The sequence below is a fragment of the Euprymna scolopes genome, chromosome 12 (assembly GCF_053919585.1).
Source record: "Euprymna scolopes isolate OS-2025 chromosome 12, ASM5391958v1, whole genome shotgun sequence".
NCBI classification, from domain to species: Eukaryota; Metazoa; Mollusca; class Cephalopoda; order Sepiida; family Sepiolidae; genus Euprymna; species Euprymna scolopes.
In genome coordinates, this window is record NC_136493.1 from 11,661,720 (window position 1) to 11,673,504 (window position 11,785).

Genomic DNA, 11,785 nt, shown 5'->3' on the forward strand with positions numbered 1-11,785 from the left:
ACTTATAAACAGTTTTCTCCCAAACTAAATCTCCAAAATTGGCTCATCCTTCAAATCTTCCTCACAAATTGGAACCCCTAAAAAGGGACCCAAAAAAAATTTTGCTGACCTACTGGATTGTTTCTATTACCTTATAGTGTTGGATGGTTTCTTGAAATATCTGGAAATATTAAAATGTGTTGCGGAGGTGTGCTGAAATTATGAAGGTGCCAATCGACTGTACAAAAAAAATAAATGAATAAAAGTAGACACAAGGTAAAGAGGTAATTGTAATAGCAAAGAAAGATGACAAACACATATGATTGAGACGATATGTATCGTGTTTTATTGTTTATTAAGAAAAAGGTACAATGTACGGCAATGGATTCAGGATCAGCAATAGTTTTTATGGGGTCAAAATAGAAAAAATCTTTCTACATTTTATACATTCATCTTAGTTTATTTTTAATTTTTAATCAGTTTATAAGCATGCCACGTTGGTACAGTGGTAACGTCACCAGCTTTGAATGATACAGTTTCGATTCTAGCTGATGGCACCTAAATACATTTTTGTATTTACTTTTAAAATCACGGCTCTACAATAATATATACGAAATATGGACAATTAAAAAAATCATATTTAAGTGTATTTTACGCCCGGCCAAAGCCAGGCGCCCCCTCCCCGCTAGTAAGTTTATAAAAGTAAATAAAGCCGTTGATTTTCGTCAAGCAGGAAGAATAACTTGACAGATACGTTACAGTCTATTAATTTTCCTATGAGATTGATGCACCAAAAATACCAAAAAAAACATCAACCAATAAAAACACTTGTTTTTATTGGTGTTTCTATTCAATTATTTCTGCTTAAAATAGATTTCCGCTGTCCACCTTACATTAAACAAATACATAGATGGATTTTTTTTTAAATCTTGCTCACACCCCAAATAAGATAAGACATATTACCCCTTGAATGTAAGGGGCTACTATTTTGGACCATGTTTACAGAGGACCATGTAAGAAGAGCAATATGTCGGTTTACATTACATTTAAACTTCTACATGTCAGTATAGTCAGGGAAACTGGAAGCAGAGAGAGAATTCCAAAGTCTAGCTATTTGAGGGAAGAAGCTATTAGAATAGAAGGCTTTCCGGCATCTAGGGATGTCTACAGTGAAGGGGTGAGATTTTGTTGCTAAACGGTTTGTCGGGAGGCGTATATATGTCAAGAGAGTACAAGTTCAATGAGTTAATCAGAGCACATTCCATTTAAAGTGGCCGGTCTGTATATATATATATATATATATATATATATATATATATATATATATATATATATATAGTCCTCGCGCGAAAGAGCAGGACACAAAATGTTTTAAATAATAATAGAAAAACAAAGACTTTCGCTAGCAAGGACTACTATTGACCGTAATCAGTTATACAGTCTTTTTGAAATTTTCATCTCTATTCTTCTCGTTATGTACTGAATATTTGTTAATGAAACCTATATGAAATATGTTCCTTATTTTAAAGATTTTCTATTCTGAAAGAAGTTTAAAAAAAATTAATCTAGAAAAGTTATTTTAAAGTTTTTGTTAAAAAAAATTCAGATTTTCTCATTATTCAGACCTGTATTACAAAGAGGGGATTGCAAAAAATGAATTGTGGTGTGAGGAGAAATACAAACTGAAACAGAGAATATTCAGACCTGTAATAATACAAAGAAGGGGTTGCAAAAATGAATTGTGGTGTAAGGAGAAATACAAACTGAAATAGAGAGAAGGATTGTTTTAAAATATAATCTTAAAAAGATAAGATACAAGTTAGAAAAGCATTTCATCCAAGGCATGAAAATTGTTAAACAAAATGTTTTTATTATAGACTTTAAAAATAAAGGTACAAGATTGAATTTGAAATTTATTAATTTTCAAAGTGCACTTTTATAAATTTTACAAAGTAAGGTATAAAAATGTAATTTAAATTGAATCAAAAAAAATTACCTTGGATTTATTTTATGTAATGTACATTTTGTTGCAATTTAAAAACATTATCTTTCATCTAGCAATTAATGATATAGATATAAAATTTTTAATTATTTTTTTTTTAAAGTGCAACAGAATGTACATTACATAAAATAAATCCAAGGTAATTTTTTGATTCAATTTAAATTAAATTTTTATACCTTACTTTGTAAAATTTATAAAAGTGCGCTTTGAAGATAAATGAATTTCAAATTGAATCTTGTATTTTTATTTTTAAAGCCTATAGTAAAAATGCTTTTCTAACTTATATATATATATATATATATATATATATATATATATATATATATATATATATATATATATATATATATATATATAATTAAAAAGGACTCAGGGTTTAAATAGATAGAAATAAGATTTAGTATTTTTTGAGAATAAGCAACAAAGTCGGAAAAAAAAATTTCCATTAAAAGCCAATGTTATCTACTTAATTTTCATGTCAATTTTAATTAAAAACAGTGGGTAATAGTGCATAAAATGAGACCCTAAGTTTCAAAGATGGCGGCAGGTCTGGAAGCACAAAATTGATACAATACTACTTTTTTTTTTTGACATGGAGTTCACCACTTATCAAGGCTCAATGGCCACTCGGGGATAAGTGTTATTGTGTGTACAGTAATCAATGGGATAGTGTTGCAATAGTATTGGAGAATTGATAAGGTGTCATTACTTAGGGGGGCGGTTCATCCACTATTCTTCAAAACTGCTTATCTATATATTTAAGCAAAATATTAAGATTTTTTGTTGATATATTTTTTCTAGCATATTTACGGTTTTTTCCAAATATTATTACGTTTTCTTTTTGAAATGTAGTATATTTAAATATACTTTATTTACATATACTTTCTTTAAACCTGCGCAGTCTATTGTCGGAAATTTATCCTCTTTCAGATAAATTCGATGCAAAACTAGCCTGAAAAAAAAAATAAAAGCATGGAATAAAAAAGGGGGGGGATAAAGAATAATATAAGGGTCTTGTTTCCAAACAAAGAAGAGATTTTATGTACAATAAAGTTAGTTGCAAATTTTTCCTTTTGCGGCCATTAAATGCAAAGAACAAAGAACGCCAAGGTAACAATATATAATGAAAAAAATAACGCTGGTTCTTATAATGAAGATGTTGTATCCATAAATGAATACAGTATCATTCAAATAGTAGTTTCTAATCTCTCTCTCTCATATACAATAAATTTTAGGAACGTACTCACAAATTTATGGCGGTCAGGCATGTGCCTTTTTCTTTTTTTCTCATTTTAAAGTCCTTTAAAATTTCTCTCCTTCCATTTACGTACAAACCGTAGCCACATAAATAAGTCCTTAGAAGTTCGCTTTCAGCGCGTCCAGGTATTCTTGCCGGGCATTCTTCTTTGAAGGAGGCTCGTCAAAATTCCTTATCAGCGCCGGGCAATGAAACTACGTCCAATATCCTCGTCGCCGGAATTCCAAAAGAGGCCGAATTTCGCGCTGGGCTCGTGACGTCATCAAGGAGCTAGCATTGCTCTTTTCTTTAAATTAAAGGGAGTTTCGTACAAACCCAAAATATACGAAACTAAGAATTATAAAGGATACGAAATACAGAAAATCAAATATAAAAACCTGAATAAAAATATAAATGTAAACAGGGGGATGCACTATTGGTACAAAAAATTCCAACACTATTACGATCGTCGCCGATTTAAAAGATAGTATTTTTTTATAGTTAACTATAATTCAGGGGGGGGGTTCATCCCCTTTAAAATAAAAATATATAAAAATACGTAAACTTTCTTTATCAATGGATTTTGTGTTTTTAATCGCATATCTTTTTTCATATTTTGTCAAATTGTTTAGATATTTCTATGCGATTAAAAACACAAAATCAATTGATAAAGAAAGTTTAGGTATTTTTATATATTTTTATTATAAGGAGGGTGAACAAAAAATAAACGTAAAATATAGTTAACTGTAATAAATAATATTTTTTTAAATCGGTGATAGTTGTAATAGACTGCGCAGGTTTAAATAAAGTATATGTAAATAAAATATATTTAAGTATAGTACATTTAAAAAAGAAAACGTAAATATGCTAGAAAAAATATATTAACAAAAAAAAAATCTTAATATTTTGTCCAAATATCAATTCTGTGCTTCCATAACTCAATTGACAAACCTGCCACCATCTTTGAAAATTAGGGTCTCGTTTTATGTTTTACCTCGTTTTTTTTTTTTTGTTTTTTTTTTTTACTAAAATATAACAGCAGTTGAATTTTCGTAAGTTTTTGATAAATTACTATTTTCGACATGATAATTAAGTACGTAATATTGTTTTGGCTTAGAATGACATATTTAAAAAGTGATTTGTCGGCTATAAATCAACAAGCACCTTATTTTTCTACTGGATCGTTTTTTGTAATTTTTGGAATTTATACTAATTTCGGCATGATGCGTAAGTACGTAATAATGTTCCACCTGAAATGCGTTGGTTTAAAAGATCACCAATATATATAAACAAACACCAAATCAGACCCCACCCCCACACACACACAATTTTGTAAAATTATTGCGAAATAAAACTAACAGAAATTAAGGTTTTCATTTTCTTTTCTATTGTTGAAGTTGAACTTTAAAATGTCTCCCATGTTAATGGCTAACATTAGTTAAAATAACATTTAGAATTTCTTTAATTTTGTTTAGAAAATATTATTTAAAACAGATTTTAACATAAAATGAACGCTGAATATTTTGTTTGAGTTTGTCCGGTTTCAGCTCAATATTTAAAACTGTCCATAGAAGAAAATAAACAAAATAGTATAATATTCGGTGCAAGTACACTACAAGAGCGAAATTCAATATTTTTAATATTGAATTTCAAAGCAAACCAATGTTACAATATATATCCAAAAATTACGAAACACGATAAGGTAGAAAAGATTATTAAAGAAAACATTTTTATACTTCTGACATGCCAATTAAGTAGATAATCTACTTATTTTTTTTCATTTTCCGAATTGTGTTATTATAGTGTAGTTGCACTCAAACGACTTATTACGTACTTGCGTGTTAGGTAAAAAAAAAAAAAAAAAAAAAGGGCAGTAAACTCAAATTACACAAATTCATCCAGTATTTTTGTTATAAAATAATAAATAACCAAATTTAAATGTCGAATTTTCCCATTGACCATTTTTGTATCTTCATTAAAGTTAGTGGCAAAGAGACGTGACTCAAATTCATGAGTTAACAAAGCCCTCATCCTTCATGTTAAAAATGGATTCCAAAATTTGCAGAGGGGATGATTTGATTTGCTTTTATGAAAACAAAAATACTACATGGATTTGTGTAAATTTTAGTGTACAGTTTTTTTTAACCTAACAGGTAAGTACATAATAAAATTTTTGTGCAATTATAATTCTTTTTATATTAAGATAAAACTGAATAAGCACCATGTTTTTTTTTTTTAATATCAGAGGGAAAATATTTTTTTTCGTTTGTTACCTATTCCTTTTTTCAAAAAACATAAAATCAATGAGAAAGAGAGCGCCAAAAAGTGTGGCCTTCATTTTAACATCAAGATTCAGTGGAAAACACATGTGAAACGTATCCGCATTAGTCCACATTTCTCGAACAAAACCGCCATATTTTTTGCTGATTTTCCCAATATTGTGCTGAAGGTCTGCTGTAAAAATTTCAAAGTCCTGGTCGTCAGTACAACACAGTCCATCCAGAACGCAGGTTGGCCCTCGGATTTTCAGTACAACATCGTCATCTGGTGACACGACATCAAAATGAACAGCCATACAACTTTTTGTTTGTTGGACTCGGCCTACAACCTGTCCGGCTGGGGCCTCAACCTCGATATATAAAGAACAACAGTTAATGTCGGCGCAACAGTGAGCGCCCGCACAGCACTGAAATGGGCGGACCACTCTCATCACTTCCCTTCCAAAGTTGTCCCAGATATGCATCACAAATCCACGCTTATTCTTGCAGCAGTATCTCTCACAGAATTCTGATTCTTCAGTCGCCACATACACTTGTTGGTTCAGGCAGTTTGTAATCCTGTATTTGTTCACGCACTCAATATTTGTAAAGGCTTCAAGTAGTTCGACCCGTTGGTCTACGATCATCTGATCGACGCCCATTAAATATTCCAAACCCGGCGGGCAGTTGATGTTAGGTATGTTTATATGCATGGGTATTTGCTGGCCTTGGGGGTAGTACAACCCATCTGGAGTTCCTAACAGCGGGCTAAAAACAGTACTATTTTCGGCTGTGTATTCTTCAGCCGATAGTTGTAACTGTTCATAACTTGAAGGATTCTCTTGTATTCCAGTTGGCTGCAGAGTAACAGCATCCATTGTTCTTATGTGAAGTGAAGAAGTTTTAACAATTTAGGCGCAGACGACTTATGGACCGAGCAGCTCAGAGTAAACAAAATAAAATGAAAGTTTATAAAGTTTTGTTAATATTGTGCGTAGCAATTCGTTTTACAGGTGTGGTTCAATTCATGCGACCTGATTTACAAAACGGGTTTTGTTATTCCAACTGCGCAGTGAGCATTGTGGGTGAGTGGTTAACGATACGGACAAAAAAATATTTTAATGAGATGTGCTCTGATGAACCTGTTGCAGGGAAGGAGGTGTGAAGTGTGGATGTGCCAATCGACTGTACAACTAATAAAAGTAGACGCAAGCCAAAGAGGTAACAGCAACAGCAGAGAAGGATGACAAACGCAGATGTTTGATTAAAGGTGTGTTTTATTGTTTACCAAGAAAAAGGTAAAATGCACGCCAATGGAGATCAGGATCAGCTGAAGTAAGAACGGGCGTCTTGCGAGGTTGAGATTCATAGGTCCCTGAGGTAGGATAACGTGTCTCAGGTTGATCCGAGTTGTATAGATGGGGCCTGGTGCTGGAGCTTGTAACTAGACATTAGTGGATACTGGAACAAGTAGATGAACATCGGTGAGCAGTAGTGCGGGTAGATGGACGTCAGTGTGCACTGGAACAAGTAGCTGGTGGCCAGTGAGCACTGGAAACGGGTAGCTGAGCACCAATGGGCACTGAAACAGGTAGCTGGGCATCAGTGAGTACTGAAGCAGATAGTGGGCACTAATAGCTGGATGTCAGTAGGCTGCAGGAGCTGGTAACTGGAAGCACTGGAGCTGCAGGAGTGTGCTGGGACTGCAGGAAGTGATTTGGAAGTTGCAAAAGTAAACTGAGAGGTCACTGGAGTTGGCTGGAAGTGTTGTTGGAAGCTGCAAGGGTGGGCTGGAGTTGCTGGAAGTGAGCCAGGGTTGAAGCAAGTTCAGGAACTGGAGTGACTGGCTATGAAGGGGAGTTCCAGGAGGCAGGGAGCAGTAGAGAGTGGAGTGTGCATTGTATTCTGCCACCCCTTGTCCCAACAGCGAATGAAAATGCTGACTTAAAGTTAGGATGGGAGGGCTCCTATCAACAAGAGATTTTTTGTGAAAGTCGCTTCTTTCATGGAAAGCTGTTCATGCTACAGTTGACTAGCGCTGAAAAACAGATGGATTTTCTTACATACAAAAATGTCTGTAGCGTTTATTGCACGCATACATTTATTCTTCACCCTAAAATAAAAGATCTGGTATTTTACTTTGTTGCGAAAAATTGAGTACTGTATTTTTTCTTTTTTGTTGAAGAAAAAGTTGTTGCTCTTTTTTTTTTTTTTTACCCACATGACGTATATCTGGAAGTCAGGTTTCATATCTGTTTCTGCCAATGAGTATTTACAAAAATAAAGGAGCAGTGATTTGCGACCGCAACAAATTCATAGCACTTGTGCTCTTTTGACGTACATACTCCCGCTATCCCGACAATCAGCGAAACTCTATACCTTCACTGTTGAGGTCCCTAGATGCCATAAAGGTTTCTACTTTTTAATAGTCTCTCCTCTCAGATAGCTCGACTTGGGAATTCCTTCCCTGTTTCCCGCTTTTCTGGTTGTACTAACCTGCAGAAGTTTAAATGTAATGTAAACAGACATCTTGCTGCTTAACTCCCCACAGTCCTCTGTTATGCACGATCCCAAATACGTTACAAGTGGCAATATGCCTTGTTCAAATCCAGTTTGTTCCACATTAGCACTTTCATCTAACCCCAACCTCATGTCTAGGCTCCAGGAGAGGCTTGAAAACTGGATCATTACATAATTCTAAGTTAGCCTCCCATCCACTTTTTTTTGTCACCACAAACTGGTGCTAGACTAAATAAAACGGAGGATCAAGGAGGATGGAAAGACCGAGAAGAGAAAGCACTAATCATACCTCCACTGGATGAGTGCAAGGAGAACTGAGACCTTGGGGAGGCTTATTGCTACCCATATCTCAGTGAAGATCAATGGTCACTACCAATTAGAAATCAATGACAGACGATTATTGCGATAACACAAATTCATTTGCAAATGTTATCGAAAGAGGTGGAGAGTACTGGAAATCTGGGAAGACTTGTTGTCACTCGAACTTCAGGGAACACCACATACTGTTTTCCAAGAGAATTCTTTGATGATGGCCTGTATGAAAGCTCTTAGTGAATAATAATAATAATAATAAGAAGAAGAAGAAGAAGAAGAAGAAGAAGAACAACAACAACAACAACAACAATATCTCAGTGAAGACCAATGGTTGCTACCAATGAGAAATGGTAGATGGCAATTGTGATAACGCAAATTAATTTGCAAAGGTTTCCGAAAAAGGTGAAGAGTACTGGAAATCTGAGGAGAATTGCTGTCACTCAGCCTCCAGGGAACACCACAGACTGTTTTCAAAGAAGAAAAAGAAGAAGAAAAAGAAGATAAACTAGAAAGATGAAAGCTACAGCAATACGTACACATGTAACCGTGTTGTCATCGTTTCTAACTCACTCACCCCTGTCGCTCTTTCAGACTGCTACTCACAGTTTACAGAGATTGGTTAAAAATACATAAGTCATTTGATGAATCAAAGCGTTTTTTTTTTAAATGAATTGAAAGTTATTGTTATACTAGATCAGAGGTGCACACACTTTTTCACTTATGACATGACTAAGTCAAAATCATCTACCAAATCATCTAAAAATGCAAAACACATTATTTATAAATATATTGATGATTAGGATTAGTTTTATATGTAGACTAGCGGGGGTACCTGGCATTTGCCGGGTGTTCGTAGGTGTGTGTGTGTGTGTGTGTGTGTGTGTGTGTGTGTGTAAGAGGGTGATGTCGCTATCGGTCAATTCCGTGGTGCATTTCACCCAATAGGAAGCATCGAACGGAAAGGCATGGTGAAATTCCATTCCAGTTTTTTTAAGCAAGTACGAAGTACAGAAAACTGAAACCGGCGTTCATTCATAATTGTCCCTTGTGAACGATCACACAATGGTGTAAATGGGTGACAGGGAAGGAGGAATTTATTAGAGAGAAAAGATTTTACTACTTCCAGTGATTTTAACCGATTTTGACAGGGAACTCTCAACAGAAAAAATATAGGAATCTACAATTATCGAGGAAGTGGAGAGTTAATATGCCTATAACACACCTCAGATATTGTGCTGCAGTTTGTGCATATTACATTTGCATGAAATGTCTTGATTTTTAATTCTATTAAGGTCAAATCATAGGGGAAAAAATGAGTTCATTTTATATATATATATAGTCTTGAAGATGAGGTGAATGACCGAAAAGGATGGAGATCAAGGTGTTTTGAAGGTCTCCAGAGGTTTCAATCTGAAAGCTTAAGGCAACTGAAAGAAAACAGAGTAAGAGCAAAACGACTAGCAGCCACACCAATATCTGCAGCGTTAAATCCACATTCATGTTCTATTTGTGGCCTTGTTTGCAAGTCCCATGCTGGACTAAAAAGTCATCAGAGGCAAAAGCATAAATGAGTTTTAGAAATATGGGTTGTCCGAACCTCATACGTCGAAATCGACGGGAGAGTCCATATATAAGGGATTATATGCATTTGTATCTTGCATTACTGCATCAACCCATATTGCACAGCACAACTCTGTACATTTTTTGTCATTAACTTACTCTGATGGCATCAGTCGGGGATGCATATTACGGGTAGTAGCTGCTAACAGCCAGCCTCAAGCAAACTTCCAGATGCTCATCAGTCAATATTTAGTCTTCATGATCTTCATGTGGGAAAAATAAGTGAACCCAAATAATGCAGTGAAAAAGGTAACACATTTACTGATGTTGGGGTCCTATGTGAATAAATTCCAGCTGAATGTCAGCTTATAGTGTCAGGATCTCATCTCTCACTCCAGAAGAGTGAAACTGTTGCAACTTTCATTGCGGGTGAAACAACTGTAGCATCTTTTTGGAAAGGCCAGCAAATGAATATAACAATTATCTCGAGTAAAGTAAAGTCTTTAAAGCATTTGTCGAACTCTGACGCACAATTGCCAATTTATATTATTTAATTGGACTTCATTATTGAGATGAGTATTATTATATATGCCATTCGGTACGGACCCGACCATGGAAGATCAGATAATAAATAAACATGAATTTATAAGACCAAAAAATTCAACCTTGATTGCTCTTTGTGGCCCGTGGCACAGTGGATAGAGATGTTGAATCTCTACGGTTCCAGATGAGAATTGTCTGAAGATAGCGGTTTCAATCCTACCCAAAGCCGGCCAGAGGCTTACTTGGCAAAAGCGTAGTGAAACGACAACTATGAAAGGCAGTAATTCCAGTGGATGCAGTCAGGAGATTCAGAGTTCCTATCCCGTCGCGGTTACTACCTGACGAAGGCCAGAGGAATAGTTGGCCAAAACGTTGTGAAAAAAATCAGAAAAGATGAGGATAATAGTCCGCAATAAAATAAAAATTAATTGCCAATTTGTTTTATCTAGTGTCCACTTTCAAGTTGTACACATGACTGCTCTTGTGTCTCCCACTCTGCTGTGCAATTCTGGAAATTTGATAGCGCCAACTCTTTTTTTTTCAATACCATGCGATCTACCCACAATGTCTCTGCAATTGACCAGTCGATCACGATCAACATAATGGACACCCCTATACTATATAATCTACCTAGCATTACCCGGGAATCTTTAATTTCATTTTTGCAACCACTCTGTACCTTTTAAAACTATGCAACTTTTTTTCTTTTTGGGGAAGGGAGGGGGTCAAGATAATTTTAAAAGTTTACTTGGTAGTAGTTAAGAATACGTGCCTTAGAATGTAATATCAAGGTTGTGTAAAACGAAAACGGAACGAAAGTTGTTTCTTTAATATCTTCAATCATATGACCTTTTTAAAATACACAAAAAATATACACTGCAAACATTTATATTTTGAATTTTCGCAGTATGGAAATCTATTAAAAGTAATATTTTGTTACTAGAACAATTTTTAAACCAGAAAAAGTAAATAAAATGCGTATCTCTCACATAATGAAGAGATTTTTGTACAGAATTCAATTTTTAAAGCAAATGCATTAATAACACAATATTTATGATGAAACTTTGTCTAACTTAGTGCGTGCTTATTATTATTTTTTAAATGAGCACGACTAAAGTAAAAATACTTGAAAATTATAGCAGAATCCATTTTGCTCTAAATAATTTAAGGCTTTGAAATACTAGATATATTGTCGATGAGATTTACTTTATTCAAAGCCCAGTTTAACAACATTCAACAATTGACCTTGGCATGTTGACCGACACAGTTTTGGAATAAAGGCTACATTGCTTTTTTCTGTCGATTATATTATAATACCCCCCACTATATATATATATATATATATATATATATATATATATATATATATAT

General features: G+C 34.3%; 1 long non-coding RNA gene and 1 pseudogene across 2 annotated transcripts in view; both read right to left on the reverse strand.

Moving 5' to 3' along the window:
- Positions 1-302: 302 nt before the first annotated feature.
- LOC145291183 (phospholipid scramblase 1 pseudogene) lies at positions 303-10,387 on the reverse strand (annotated as a pseudogene). The gene has a single exon (XR_013869345.1). The product of XR_013869345.1 is annotated as a phospholipid scramblase 1 pseudogene (transcript).
- The window catches only part of LOC145291184 (uncharacterized), a 21,139-nt gene continuing 9,656 nt past the window's right edge, over positions 303-11,785 (reverse strand). Inside the window, exon 2 of the long non-coding RNA XR_013869346.1 lies at positions 303-1,683. This is a non-coding gene — a long non-coding RNA (uncharacterized LOC145291184). The remainder of the gene's footprint in view (positions 1,684-11,785) is intronic.